The following is a 16,485-nucleotide window of genomic DNA, read 5'->3' as shown; positions in this document are numbered from 1 at the left end:
ATAAAATCGCTAGGCCCTGAGTGCAATTTAGTTTGTTGAAAATGGGAGTTCTAGATGTACAGTCATGTGATGGGGAGAGAGGGTAAGAGGGTGGCGAGGGTTTATTTTCCCTTTTGATGATATTTGAAGGAAAGGGAGGCTCTTGGGGTGGAGAGGGGGAGGTGGGAATATATAATCCATGGTTTCAAAGAAGGGGACAAATGTCAATCATAATTATTACAGGGAAGAGGAAGCGTTGCTTACCTGCAGTGTTCACAAGGCATTGCGGGTCGATTAAGAGGGCTCTGTGTGCTCAACTATGACGTAAAAATGAAATGGTGGAAAGAACAGTGGGTTAATAAAAAGACTCCCACACGTGCGATGGGTTTAAATTTATATTTCCTTTAAATAAAAGTAGACATAAATTTATAACACCTCAACATGCATCGAAATAAAATTATTATTATTAAAAAGACTTCGCAACAAGAAAATTGCATTACTTTTTAATTTATATATATATATATATATATAATTTTTATTTAGAGTAAATATAAATATATATAAATTTATAAAACTTATAATTGCATTGCAATATAAATTTTATTATTAAAGGAATTAAAAATAAATAAACTATATATATATATAGATAGATAGCATCATAACTTTTATAATTAAAAGAATTTAAAAATATATTATTAAGAATTGCATTATATATGTAAAATTGATGTTATTTTATATCAAAGGCTATTTATTTATTTATTTATTTTTTTTATGTTTCTTATCTTTTGCTTTTTTCGTAGGTAGAAGTATTTGTAGTAGTTGCTCCAGGTGTGCACTTCTGGTCTTAGTGATGCCACCGAGACAACGAATATGTTGTAGGAAAGAGGGTGGGTGTCACGCCCACAATTTGAGCATGTACAACGGAAGATGGCGGGGCGGGAAACTTCGGTCAAAGGCGACAAGCGGTGTGTGTTCGTTAAACGCACCCCGGCGAGCGTGCGACGACGAGTTGCAATGACGAGTTGCGACAAGCTACTTGGAGGGTCAAAAAACTGAAAAGGGAAAATCATCTAAGTATAGAAGGGTGCGCGCGATGAGTTTATAGAAGTGTCAAAAAACTAACGAGTCGGTGGGCCAATGTGTAGAATGACGAGTTGGGTGGACCGACGCATCTCTTGATATTTTATGAGGCGATTTGTATGGTCAGCCTAGGTAGGATGACCCACCTTAGCTCTTGAAGGTAGCGTATATATTGGTGGCGACCTTGGTGGAGTAAGGCATGAAGTCATTCATCCAACAAGCAAGTTCAATGCATTACTTGGATGAGAAAGAGGGTGAGTGAACAAGGAGGGCGAAATACAGATAGACCGAGGGCCACACTACTAAACCGAGGAAAGAAAGACAATTTTCAGGTTTCATGTGAGTTCTGGGCGGACGAGCCGCAGGTGGGCAACCCTGCGCGCGGACGAGCTGCAGTAGGCTTTCTTTCCCGAATGGACAAAACGTAGTGCGGAGGACTGACGTTGTGGGCATGTCTTCCTGGTGAGCTACGGAGGGCGACACGAGACCCCGCGCACTCTTGCCCAACGGCAAGTTGCGAAGGGTGACCCAGGGGTGGGTGCCTCTGCCTAGACGAGCTGCGGTGAATGACACAATTGGGTGTTGTTGCCTGAACAAACATGGAGGACGAAATAGAGGGTGGGCGCGCCTGCCCAACGACGAGTTGTGGAGGGTGACACGAAGGTGGATTCCTATGCCCGAACGAATTGCATGACATGACGAGTGTGGGCACTGCTGAACGGAAGGGCGACTTGAATCGGTAAGGTGGGAGACCCTGAACAAGTAGGCTGATTTGCTGATTTTGGCAGTTTTTCTAAGTGAATTTAGGGTTCTTAGCAAAGACTGCATTTGTAAAGATACTTGTAGAAGTTATATTATTATTACCATTAGGCAGACTCTAATATGGGAGTTTCCCCTCCCATTAAAAGAAAGTTATTCGTTGTGCATATTTATATGATGATGATGATGAATGTTATTTCTGTTGTGTAAAATGATGAATGCTTAGTAGAATTGCAGAAAAATAACTAAGTGTTGAATGTTAGGCGTAGCCCGTACTCATTAGTATTGGTGAAAAGAAATTGGGTAGCGGTGTCGCACCTGCCTATGTGCGGTTGAAAAACCATCGTCAGTATAGGGGCATGACAAGTGGTACTAGAGATCCGGATTCCATGGAGCTTTTGAACGATTTGTAGAAAGCTGAAGTGAAGTAGATATCTCTTGGTAATAGGTGGTATCAAGACTTTCCGCATGGCTTGGAAAGTTTGACAGGGACAAGTTGAACGATAGGAGAATTTCATGGTCTCAATGAGATCATAAGCGAAATTGATTGTTGATCAAGTGGAAGAACCTCAAGTTATGACGAGGGAATCTAGTAGGGATGTCGAACCAGATTTCATGGACAGATTAGTGGATAGAATGGAGGAACTAGCTTCTGATATAGCTTCAGTGAAGGTTGAATATGTCGAACACCGAGATATGGAAGCAAAGTTGCAAGAAGAGGACATGAAGTTGAAGGAAGATTTTGAAGACCTCAAAATCCGATACGAGTATACAGAATGGATGTATGTGAAAATAGAGAAAGAAGTCAAGGACATTGGAGCTGCAAGGGATCAAGGTTTGGCAAAATCTTGAAGTTGCGGAGGGAACTTGATGATGCTCGAAATGAGATAGTTGTTTTGAAGAAAGCAGTTGGGCAAGGTTCTGGAGGAGGAGTTGCCCATGTGAAGGTCAAAGAACTCAAATCTTATGATGGGATGAGGAGTGAGAAAGATCTTGGGAATTTCTTATGGGATATGGAGCAATACTTGGAACATTTGGGTATGTCTGATGATGAGACCAAAGTAAAGGTAGTTGCCCAATTCTTGACGAAAGATGCTAAGATGCGGTGGTGAAGAAAGATGGACTAGATTTCTAGTGGTGATGCTATGGAAATCACTTCGTGGGATGACGTGAAGAAAGCTTTGCAGACTCATTTTAGTCAACAAGATGATACTTGGGATGCAAGGATGAAGATAAAATATATGAAGCAAACAGGGAGCCTATAAGCATATCAATGAGAGTTCTCAAGTGAAATCTTGGAGTTACCTGATATGGCGGAGAAAGACAGGGTGTTCAATTTCATTATAAGATTGAAACCTTGGACACATAATGAGGTGAAAAGACAAAAGATCAAGACACTAGAAGAAGCATTTGCAGCGGTTTATCACTTGGTAGAACATTATGATGAAGGAACTGAAGAACGAAAGAAGAAGACTAATAAGTTGAAAGAGAAGTCTACGAAAGAAGAGCCTTCGAGATTGAATGACAAGTCGAAGATGAAGAAGCCTCTTAAGTGTTGGATTTGTGAAGAACCACATACGGTGAAGAATTTTCCTTCAAGACCAAAAGTGGCAGCGATAGCACAAGCCAATATGAAGAAAAAGAAAGAAGAAACTTTCGTTGGAGTGATGCAGATTTTGGGAGCTGCAGTGGCTACGGAAGTGGTCTCATAATGAGATCCCGAAAGGAAGAAGTTGGAATATGTGGAGATGAAGAGTGGGAAAGGAATTGTTCTCACGGTGGTGGATAGTGGTGCAAATCATAACTTCATGAGTGAAGATACTGCGAGGAAGATTGGGCTGAAGTTTATACTAGTCCAAGCATAGTTGAAAGCAGTGAATTCTCCACCAGATTCTATGATCGGTGTAGCTAAGAAAGTTGATGTGAGCATAGGTGAATGGACTGGGAAAGTTGATTTCACGATTGTGTGGATAGATGACTATGAAGTTGTACTGGGTATGGAATTTATGAAATAGTTTGAAGCTATGATAGTGCCTCATTTGAAGAAGTTGTACATTTACGACCGGTGTGATGATGATCCCGTTGGTGTGCGAACCATAGGGACTACGACAACCGGATGTAAGTTGACAACGATGAATGTGTAGAAGGTCAAGCGAGATGAGGAAGTCTATAAGAGGTTGTTTTTCATAGAGGCAAAACTTATGTTGTAGTCACAGGTGATTAGAGCATTGCCTGATAGTATCTTAGATCTACCAAGCAGACTAGAGGCAATGGAGAAAGATGATGATGCTAGAGCTGATGACCAGATGGAAAGCCGGGAAGCATACTTGCAGATATTAGAGGTGGAAGATCTTGATAGATGGATTAAGCTGATATGTGCGGAAGAGGGAGAGCCTTCGGCTTCCACTTTCTCCCCCTCTTCTTAGACTAACATGAGGGTGAGTCTCATTGTTAGTTGCTCATGGGAGTGAGTCTCCAATATTTTGAGCAGACAGCGGGGGTGAGATGAAAATGATTGGAAACATGATGCAAAGATGAGTCATGATGATGCAGAGGACATGTGTTCTTATGGAGGCGATGTACGATTAGATTAGCTACCCAACTAGTCACCAACACGAGGGGATCCAACACATGATTTTCTTACATAGTTTAGCATATTGATGGCACGAGGAAGGTCAGAGGTTGACACATTTGTATACCCATATATATGGATTTGTAGCCTTAGTGATGGTGGTTGTTGGGATGGTGTTATCGAGGATGACAACCATTTAAGTTGGGGGAGTATGTCACGCCCACGAGCTGAGCATGTGCGATAGGTGACGAAAGGGTGACAAACTCCAGTTAAAGGCAACGAGCCGAGTTGCGACGAAGAGCGGGTGTGTTCTGTTAAATGTGCCCCGACTAGTGTGCAATGACGAGTTGCAATGATGATTTGTGATGAACTACTTGGAGGGTCAAAAAACTAAAAAGGAAAAATCAGCTAAGTATAGAAGGGCGCATACGATGAGTTTATAAAAGTGTCGAAAAATCAACGAGTCAGTGGGCCAACGTGCGGAATGACGAGTTGGATGGACTGACGCATCTCTTGATATTTTATGAGGCGATTTGTATGGTCGACCTGGGTAGGCCGACCCACCTTAGCTCTTGAAGGTAGTGTATATATTGGTGGCGACCTTGGTGGAGTAAGGCATGAAGTCCTTCATCCAGCAAGCAAGCTCAACACATTACTTGGACAAGCAAGAGGGTGAGAAAACAAGGAGGGTGAAGTACATACTGGCAAAGCGCTACAGTACTAATCCGAGGAAAAGAGGAGTATGTTATAGGTTTTGGGTGAGTTCTGAGCGCACGAGCCGCAGGTGGGCGACCTTGCCCGCGGACGAGTTACAACGAGCGCTCTTGCCCAAACGGACGAAATGCAGTGCAGAGGACCGACGGTGTGGACGCGTCTGCCTGGCGAGCTATGGAGGGTGACACGATAACACGAACGCCCCTTCCGAATGACGAGTTGTGAAGGGAGACTCGGGGTGGACACCTCTGCCCGGACGGGCTATGGTTAACAACACGGTTGGGCACTGCTGCCTGAACAAACGCTGAGGACGACACAGAGGGTGGGCGGCCCTGCCTAGATACGAGCTGCAAAGGGCGACACGAAGGTGGGTGCCTCTACCCAAATGATCTCCACGACACAACGAGTGTGGGCACTGCTGAATGGAAGGGTGACCCGACCCAGTAAGGTGGGTGACCCTGAACGAGCAGGCCGACTTGCTGATTTTGGTAGTTTGTCAAGGTGAATTTCAGGTTCTTGGAAAAGAATGAATTTGTAAAGATACTTGTAAAAGTTATATTATTATTATCATTGGGAAAACTCTAATATGGGAGTTTCCCCTCCCATTAAAAGAAAGTTTTCCATTGTGCATATTTATATGATGATGATGATGAATGTTATTTTTGTTGTGTAAAATGATGAATGCTTAGTAGAATTGCAGAAAAATAACTAAGTGTTGAACGTTAGGCATAGCACATACTCATTAGTATTGGTGAAAAGAAATTGGGTAGTGGTGTCGCACCTGCCTATGTGCGGTTGAAAGAGCTCCTCCAAGATAAGGGCGTGATAGTGGGAGTAGTGGTTCGCAGGGGTAGAGAAAAGCGAGACTCTTCACTCATGACTTGGTTGTCACTTTCTTCAATGCAGTTCTGTCGGAAACTAGGAAGGGGATACGTAAATTGGAGACTCAAGATAGGGTGGAGAGACAATCCTACTCTGATCCAGAAATATTGGAGGATATGTCGATTTGGGTTCCTGACCTTGGGCACACCAAGGGCAGGAATAAACAATATCAAAATTTTGTGGCCTTGCATTGGAAAATGAAGGCTTCACTGGGACTGGTCTTGAAATACAAGCAAGTGGAGAGGTATAATGTCTTCCCCACCTTGGAAAACATAAAATGGATGTTCAAAAATCAACGATTTTTCTTGGACAGGATTGATTCTCGCCTTGCACATGTGGACGGGCATATTGCATGTGAATATGATAGTGGATATCTGCCAGATCCACTAGGTTCGTGCACAAGGGTGCCGACAATGCTCTCATCCTCAAATAATGATTAGAGTTCTTATCGGCTTACTTTGTAGTTCTATGTTCTCTATGTTTTGGTTCCACCCAGTCAGAAGGGATTTTTGCTTTATGATGTATTTAGTTTATAGTACTATACCTGGTGGTTATGGCATAATGACTTGTTTTGAGAATTTTTTTAACTAGTGTTGTATGAAGAAATGTGGACCTACTAGCATCAAGAGTAATAATTTAAGGAGGAATAAAATCCTTAGAGTGCAATCTGGAAAAACTATGTAAACTTGATTTTTTGACAATAAAAAGTATCAATAATAATAATAATAATAATAATAATAATAATAATAATAATAATAATAATACAAACACTCTAATATTTCACATTTGTACCCATAAGAATACAAATATAAACTTATACAAATTACAATTTACAATGTGTTAATGTAAAAAAGTGGCAAAAAGACGACTACACATAGTATTTGATTCTTAAACCATGATAGGAAATTTGTGGACAACAAACCAATCTCATACATGTTCAACGATCGTGGTCAGCAAAACTGCGAAAATCCCCCATACTTAAATTCAAAAAGAGTCAAGGGATCTCTACCTGAATGGTTCATGAGGCACAATACTTGCTAAGGTTTTGCAAATGGGGTAGCAAGCTAAGTGGGCTTGATTGTGGGGAAAAACTCCACAGTTAAGCGCGCTTGAGCCAGAGGAGTTCTGGGATGGGTGACCTCCTGGGAAGTCCTGGTTACCGGGTGCAAGCCCCGGAAGTGATGATTGATGCTATGTGATTCGTTCTCCACATTTCACTAGTTTCAATCCCACTTCTTCACCCCTGTGAGCATCACCCGATGCAATGAGTGCTAAGTGAACTATTCAAAAATCATGAGAAATTAGTCACTTTACGACTACCTCTCATGGAAATGGTCATACTTTGAATGACTTACTTAACGTAGTTGAATCCCAAAAATGATATCTTATATAATGCACTGCGAAAATCCCCCATACTTAAAAGTATATCTGACAACAACTGCGCCACACTTATATTCGGAAAAGAAAACCACTATTCATTTGTTTCACAATCTATACAATAAAAAGTGAAATTAAATGTTGTATCATGTGCTCAAAGGGGCTAGATTTAATGATAGAAAGTCATGAAATCTTTTGAGATTGTAAAGTAAGGATAACTTAACTTATGAAAGTGTAAAGAAGATGGTAGTACAAAGGGCTCGCATTCAAATTCGTAGTTGCCCTCCTGCCTAACTTTTAAATTCTTTGAAGAGCTCATTTGACAAACTCATTAAAATATAAAGTAAATGTGAGTACATGTAATAGATTCATTATTATTGTGATAATGGTTGAAATGTGTCACACCTTTAGATTTTAATTTAAAGGCACATGATTATTCCATGACTAAAATCTCTTCACAATAACTTGTTGCGTATATTAATATTATTGTTATCTTTTTCACATTATACATGGTATATATATTATTGAAAAGAGGTATTAATGATTATAATTATCTATTTTTAAAAAAGTTCAATATGTATTCTTTCATAAAATTTGATAATTAAATAATATAATATAAAATTTGGTTAAAAATATAATTTGGTCAATAAAATATATTTAAATTGTAATATTTAGTTTAGTAAATCAAAGTGATCTTTAACCAACTTCAACCTAGATTGCTCTCCCTAAGTGGAGGAGTCCAACTCCCCTTTTATCTAGAAATGCTATATATCCCTATTTTTAAATAATTCCAAATATTATAATTAAAAAAAAATACTAAATTATCATCCTTTATTCCAAGCAAACCAAAAAATACAACTAAACATTACCTTAAATTTTATGTCAGTAAAAGATATGACATATTTGATTTGCATCCTAAAAATGGATGCACAAAGTTCATTCATATAACCAAAATAAAAACATCATTCATTTTTTTTTTTATTAATTAAATTCCAAATTATATATTTATATATAATAAATATTTTATTTTGATTATTTTTTAGGTCATTTAAAATATTGTAATAATTAAAAATAAGGTTTTATCTACCGTAACATGGATAAAGAGAATTTAATGGAGTTGTTTTTAGTGCTAAGAATTTGGGCAATGCGAAGCAGAGGGAAAGCCGAATCTGGGCAATGCGAAACAGAGGGGAAGCCTCGATCGCTGTGCTTGACTTGTTCTCGCTCGCAAATGGAGGTGTTTTAGATTATCATGTATGATATGCTGCGCTGGCAGCGCTCGCGTGTTGATTATGTTCACCGGGCTTCTCCCTGCGTTACATGGAGACTTGAAATGGTTGAAAATGTGTAACGGCGTTGTCTAACTATTTTAGATTTAAATTGATAATTTTAAAGGTGTAAATGAATTTAATATCGCTACATACTTAAATTTAAATTATGAAAAATTCAAGCTATGAGTTCAACAAATTTTTACACAAATTTGACCCAATTTAATAAAAAATATATACAATATAAGTCCAAAAGTAGCACAGTCATATTACGGCATGTGGAACTGGTTAATTGACTTTATAGGTTGATTATACTTCGGCATGTGGAACTGGTTAATTGACTTTGTAGGTTGATTTTTATGGTATTTATGCGCACCGCCTCAACATGTGGACTTCTATAAAATTGAATTTATAAAGGGACAAGGTCACCGAGGGGAAGTTCAAAAGTGGTTTGAATTGCGGTAAAAAAAAATAATAAGTCTTATAAATCAGTGTTTAAATCGTGTTTTTATGGTAAAAATAGATTCAGAGTTATTAAAATTTAATTTTTTGGGGCATTCAAAATCTTTAAGTTTGACATTTTTAACTTGGATTTACTAAAATCTCTGTGGGAATTTATCAAAATATTACCTGAATTTCCATGATTTTCAAGCCAAAAAAGCAAGCTTTATAAAGTCCTCTTTGGTGGCTCACCACCATCATCCAAAGCCCTTTTTAAGGATGCCACAATTTGGCACGCAGTAGTTTAAGGAGGCTATAATTTCTTCCTGAAGATAATGGAAATTTTAGGAGTTTTTTGAAAAAATTTAGCAGACATTTTTGGGAATTTGAGTTATATTTGTCAAATTTCACACTTTTGGGTGTTTCAAGGGTTTTTCGTGGCGCTAAATCCATTTCCACCATAAAGAAAAAACAATTCAAACACTCCCAAAATTAATTTTCTTAAAATATATCTCTAGTGAAAATTTCAAAAAACTACTCAAACACTCCCAAGATTAAATTTCTTAAAAAAATTCTCGTTGAATTAAAATTTGTTATTTAATTAAACAATGCTTCATCCAAATTGGATAAATCATTTTGTGGTTGAATGTTTCATTAGCAATGATGCATGTAATCATAGAATTAGAATTAGCTATGGCACTTGTAATTGTAAGAATAACTAGCAATTGCACCACATGTTTTAAAGGAAACGCCTTAAGGCTATAGCATATGAAAGAGTGGCATAGAAGAAAGATGTGATATTTAATGTGATTTAATTGAATATTTAAATTATAAATATGAAATATTTTATTTAAACAAAAAAAAATTAGGTTTCAATAATTATTTGGATAAAGAAATTGGTTTCTTGTAGCCTAAGGTCGTTATAGATACTATATAGAGTATATTCACTTAAGGACACAACAGATTTTCTATATAAGCATCCATAGAATTGATGTACAAATTATGTTGAGTTATAGTGCAATATTTATGAATGTAATGAAGACTATCTGTAATGATAATTGCTATCATTGTGAAAGTTATCTACAAGTCAAAATATTTGGAATTCTAACAGTGAAAATTGTTGGCCATCGTGTGTTGGAGCCCTGAAGGAAAGTGCATGAGCCTAATGGATTGTTGATTTCTAAAACCAATCTCATTCATTGGATTACAAGCTGATGTGGAAGAATGTTATGGATTTGGGTTGTTGTAGGTGAAAAACTGATTGTGAATAAAGGAATTGGACTATATGAAGAGAGCTAAAGTCAGCCATAGGTAAATCACCTAGGTGGATTCATAGTTTTATCTTAACGATTGACCTCTATTACAATGAGAGTTGGTGCAACAGGGAGACTATGGTTGGGTGGAGTGTCCATTTTTCACAATCAGTTAGTAGATACTTCCTAGAAATGTAGGTGTTCATAACTTGTGATTATGTTGTGTTAATGTTGTTTTGTCGTGGATTATATTATTTTCGAGTATGGTCAATTCTATTTGCAAGCTTAAGTCTGCATTTTAAATTTATGATTTATGATGACCAAATGGTTTAATTATATTGTATAAGAAACTTATCTTAATTTCTCTCATCCCCTTATATCAAAGAGATTTGATCTAGATAAATGTGCATTGGCATATGGAATGAACATGTTTGATTTGCAAGCCTGGAGAAAGACAAACATCCATGAAAGTTATCATTATTGGCTTTAATAAGTAAGTCAAATGTTATCCTTGTTTTTTCAAATCTTTCGGTGCTAATTGCAATCATTACTACCAACCATAAAATTAATAGGTGAATCTTCGAGTATACTTCTCAATTCATGCTAAAGTGTAACACACAATAATCATATTTGTCAGGTAAGGATTAACTTGGGTATTGATTTAATATTAGTCTATGTTAGAGGTTTATGGATGTTGTTCGACAACTGTATTGCACAACTCACCTTGGTCACAATTCCTTACATGTCACTCATTGACAATTATTGCAATTAGGGTATGAGGATCGAAAATTGGGAAAACTTGAGATGGTTTTTGGTAACCACCTTGTTGCCTTCACTGACCCTAGGCTTAATTGGTCTCATTCAATTTTGTCACTTCAAAGTTTGGCTTTTCAACTCTGAGTGTTTTATCCTTGGAACAAAATAGGTGTAATCCATTGGATACTGAATTAATGCAATCATTATATCTAAACGAAATAGATTAAATATAAAAATCAATATTATTATAAAAATATTTGATTTTGAAATTATTAATTATAATTTGTAAATAAATATTTAACAAAAAATATAGACACATCAATGCATTTTTTTTTTTTGAATTCATTAAACTGTGTGTGCCATAATGCCATAAAATAGATGTTTAGTACATTTTTATCAATCATGTGCATCAGTTCCTATTCATTATATTAGTGCACTAGTGCTAAAAATTGTGAAATTACATTGTTACTTTAAACAACATAGTGTATGATATAATGTATACTTATTTTTATCATTTTAAAATATTGTGATGTGCATGATTACAATACATGGTGGTGCTTTAAATATAATATACAAATCAATTCTTAATAAAAAATGATGCTCACATTCCTCTAGTGCACATGGTACTATAAGCATGAATGCATTCATATGAACAACAAAACGCTTAACACACATCAATGCTTTATTTAGGCATATGAGCACTAAAAAAAAGAAAGGAATGAACTAGTGCATAAAACTGATACGAGCATTGATGCGCTAAAAAACAAAAAGGAATGACACATTGATGTGGTAGAAAACAAAAAGGATTGACACAGTGCATGATATGGTTGTAGTAGATGGTCTTTCGTGAAATTCTCAATCTTACAACACTAAAATCCTTTGTAAAAATCCTTTGTAAAAACATATTGGACAGGGTGTTTTTCTCCCGTGATGGGGGGGTGTAGGTTTGTAGTTCTAGGTCTATCCATTAAGGCACCAATAATCAAACTCATTCAACCATGAGTTAGTGCTTACATCTTAGCTAGTACCTATAGATTACCTAGTAGAAGACCGTACAACATAGGGAGAAATATAAGTAGCAAATGTCCTATAGTTTCCTTCCCTTTAAATTTGACAAGTTGATGAAATACCCAACAATTTTGGTCAAAACTCATTTCTATTGCTCCTAAATTCATCTAATATTGATCCAAATTCTCTATCCCTCTCTCAATTATATATAATTTGTAAAAAGTAAAACATTTTATTTATCTCAATATAATAAAATGAATAAAAATGTATTATCTAAAACAATAATTTATAAATAATATAATAGTATTTATAAAATAACTTGTTTTATCAGTATTAAAAATAGTGAGATAATTCATTATGGAGTAATTTACTATGTTTTGATATCAATTGACTCGTGATTACATCAATTTCTTGTATATTAAGTAGTAATAAAGTTATAGGAAATCATAAATGTAGACTTATAAAGCACACATTGTTGTTCTTATATTTTTGAAAGCTAACGAATAGCCAAGTAATTATGACATACACTTAAGTATGAAATGAGGCAAAAAGCTGATTGGTTTAAAAGATCGCTGGGTGGTGCAGACATATAAGAGGCATTTATTATCAGTTTGTTAAAAATTATAACAAATGATTATGGGTCTTCCTTTAAGCATGGTTTGGGGAGTTTGGTTGGCCAAACAATTGAATCGGTTTGATGTCAGAGAAACTTTTGTTTTCAAATTTATTGTCGACATTTATAATGCTTTCTCACAATTATAAGGAAACAAATCACACATAATTTGAAAACGAGGTAATAAACAATAAACTTTGCTCACAATTATATGAAAAAAAATCATACACAATTTGAAAATGAGGTAACAAATAAGGGCATCATATGAAAAGGTGATACACTCGCAATTCATCAACATCAATTTCTCTGAGTTGCACCCACACGTTTTACATATTAACGTTTTTGTTCTAGTGCTATTTTTTGTTTTTCAGAGACAATTTAGAGTCTCTATCAACTTTTTTATTATTATGCTACCATACGATGAAATGCTTAAATGCATGTGTTTATGTAACCTTTTATATCATTAATAAAAATCTATGATCTTTTTCAGAAAATATAAAAGTTAAAAAATATATAAACAAACAATTATAATATAAAAGTTAAAAAATATATAAACAAACAATTATAATATAATCTTTTACAGTTATTAAAATAGTTATGTATTATTTCATTTATAATTGAGAATTTGTAATGTGGAATAAAATAAAGGTATGTTGTAGCGGCTACAACGACCCTCTAAAATTTTGCCTTCACTTTGTTTTGCAGCCTCCCTCCTCAAAATCTTAGCAACATGTCTTGCACTGCTCAAGTACTTGTGTTTCATTCAAGTTTATCTTTTACTTTCCAGCTTGTGTTCGCTTACTTGCTTCGCCGACTAACCACAAGTTAACCCCTGTGACTTGGTTTACGTCAAGTTCTTGCACTATCTTGGCAAACTACGCAATCCTAGAGGGCAACTAGCCTTCATGGAAAATTTCATCGGCTAATATTCACAAGTGGGCTAATTTTCCATGCTTTTTCCAATAAAAATATTCGTAAATTTCCATTTTTTCTAAAGACGATTCGCCCAAATTTTATAGTATAAAATTATTTTACCTTAAAAATCGCCAAAATTATATAGAGACTAAATATAAATCGATTAGAAATTTGAATGTTTTTACAAATATATCAACAAATATTTGATAATTTTCATATTAGGGTCTAGTGAGATTCACCAAAATTTCTAAACTTTAATAAAAAATGCCATCCTTAAAAATTTCCCTGCCAGCCTTGCTCTCAGGAATTGCACAGAGCAGTCCGATAGTCGGCTCTACCCTCCAGAATTGCGCAGAGAAGTCTGACATATAGCCTTGCTTAGAGAAATTGCGCAGAACATCCTGACACTGGGCTTTGGCTCAGAAATTGCGGAGACCCAGTTGACAACTTATATTCAGCTGGGAAATTGCACAGAGCATGAGAGGTAGCCAGAGCCACTCAACCTAGGAATTACGTTGAATCATTCCATCAGTGGTTGCCCAATGCATGTGCCGGCAAGTTGGTCGGTTCCCTCTAGAACTGCGCAATATTCCCATGCATGCACGATAGCCTTTCATGAAAAAGAAAAAAGCCAAAATCATCCCTAAAAAATAGGGATCTATTTTTAGCACTGGGAGTTACACTCAAGTTGATTTTAGAAACTTCCCGCCACTTGTCACTTTTTCCTAGATTTTTGGCATGCACGTCATAAACCCTGAATCTACCAAATATATTTAAACAATGCGCCATAGCTCATTCTAAACATTTGATCTTGGAGCTCTAGCATTCACAAGGAATCTAGGAACCTTCAACACAGTCGACACATCTTTTCCGAGTAAATTTTTCTTTTCAAGTCTTTTTTTGTCGCTTTGATTTCCTTGGTTTGTGTGAGCATTGTTTTGCATGTTTTTTTGAACGACCACTGGTGTTTTAGTTTTTTTTAACTTGTAGAAGTGTTTTTTCAAGTTTTTCATTGTCTTTCTTAAGCATCGCATGCATAACACTGTTTTTGCACTAACGGTCGTGGTTGCAGCGACTCTCCCCACCAGCTTCGTTGTTCATCCGTTTGACTGATTCCTGCATTGCTTTTGATTTCACACATGATCATTCACTCATATCTACACCATCCTTCACTCATGTATTCAGATCTACTCGTTTTCAAGTTTCCCTTGGGAAGATTTGGGCCACCTTGGCTCAGATCTTACTTTCATCGACACGCACTGCGCATTATTGGATCTCAAGGCTCTGCCTTGGCTACAGGAATTGAGCAGAAGCTACCTTTCACTGGCCTCCAGCAGTGCTTTGCACAGTTCTGGGAGACAGTACCCAATATTTCCCACTGGGATTGTGCAATGCATAGTCCTAGCGAGCAGTCAAGCTAGACTGAACTGCGCATTGCATAGTTCCAGTCCACAGTCAGCCTCATTAGACTGTGCTTTGCACAGTTCCAGTCAGCAGCAGGTATCATTGGCAGCTGAGACTGTGCAATGCGTAGTTCCAGTTGACAGTCTCCCAGCCTCTAAGAGTCACTACTGTGCAATCTTGCCCAACAGTCACCCAACTTGTTGCATGATCGATCCTTGAAGTGCTTTGTGTTTTTAAACTGACATTTGCTTGTCATGAGTGTTTGCTCTATCTCTAGGTACATCAGTTGTTGAGAAGTCTCTCAGTAGTATAGGCATCATGGTTTCCAAGAGAGCTGGATCAAAGGACACTGTAGAGAGCAGCACTGGAGATGTGGTTGAACAGGTTCCAATGAACTTGCCCATCTATGTAGACATGTAGCTATTCGTAGAGAAGGACATGAAGATCACATGGAAAGAAATAAAGGACATATTTGCAGGTAGTTTCAAGGAAGATATGGAAGATCGACAAGTCTATGTCAACATTCACAAGTCAGGCTTGTACAGGGTTGCATGTAGGTACCCTGCCTTCCCATGCACAGATATCATTCACTGGGTTGTCTCACATACTGATCCCGAGATGATGACATTGAGAATATCTAGTGGGTCACAACTTGCCACCTTCAGGACAAAAAAATACCATCAGATGTATCACTTTCCGCATCTAGTGAACTACATGGATGCACTTTTATTCACTCCCAAAAACAATGTAAACAATAGAGATATCATGAAGCATTGGGTAAGAGATTCATCGAAGTTAAGGACAACACCCAACTAGGTCTACAAGACGAAGTCACTCAAGAAGGCTTACCAACTCTTGGTCATCTTCACATCTCGCTTGTATGGTCAAGAGAGTACGACGACCTTCCCACAGAGTTAGGTTGTTATGTTAGATTAGTTGGAAAATGAAGGGAGGCCTTTCAATTAGTCAAACATGTTGGCTCTTTAGCTAAAAGTGCATGTGTCAAATGCCCGAAATCCACCTAAGGAAGGGCAAGCAAGATTCTATATGTTCGCATACCTACTTGATGCAATATGTGCCCAACATTAGTTCCCTTGCGTGGGTTGGACATGGACACCATCAGAGGAAGATGTGAATGTTTATTGCAAGTTTCTCTTTAAGTGTAGTTATCGAGGAGTCATGGCGAGGCTGTCTGACCACTTCATCGCCTCGCTATATAGGATCATATTTGAATAGGATCCACCTTGCATGTCCCAGAAAGAAATGCAGGCATTGTTTAACATTGTATATTGGTATGCTTCACCCGATAGCACCTTCATCAGGATGTTCGGCCCAGAGAAGCCTCCATATGAGAAATCAAAGTTTTCTATGGACAAGATGGTCATGCAAGAGGTTGCATACCACATCTCTATAGGGTTACCAATAGGATTGCACAGGAGGAAGAAGGCACCATGGCCTACTCTT

Source organism: Pinus tabuliformis, chromosome 8 (genome assembly GCF_031772625.1).
Source record: "Pinus tabuliformis cultivar Carrire ecotype Pingquan chromosome 8, CPIR1, whole genome shotgun sequence".
Lineage (NCBI taxonomy): Eukaryota > Viridiplantae > Streptophyta > Pinopsida > Pinales > Pinaceae > Pinus > Pinus tabuliformis.
This window is presented reverse-complemented; position numbering follows the sequence as displayed.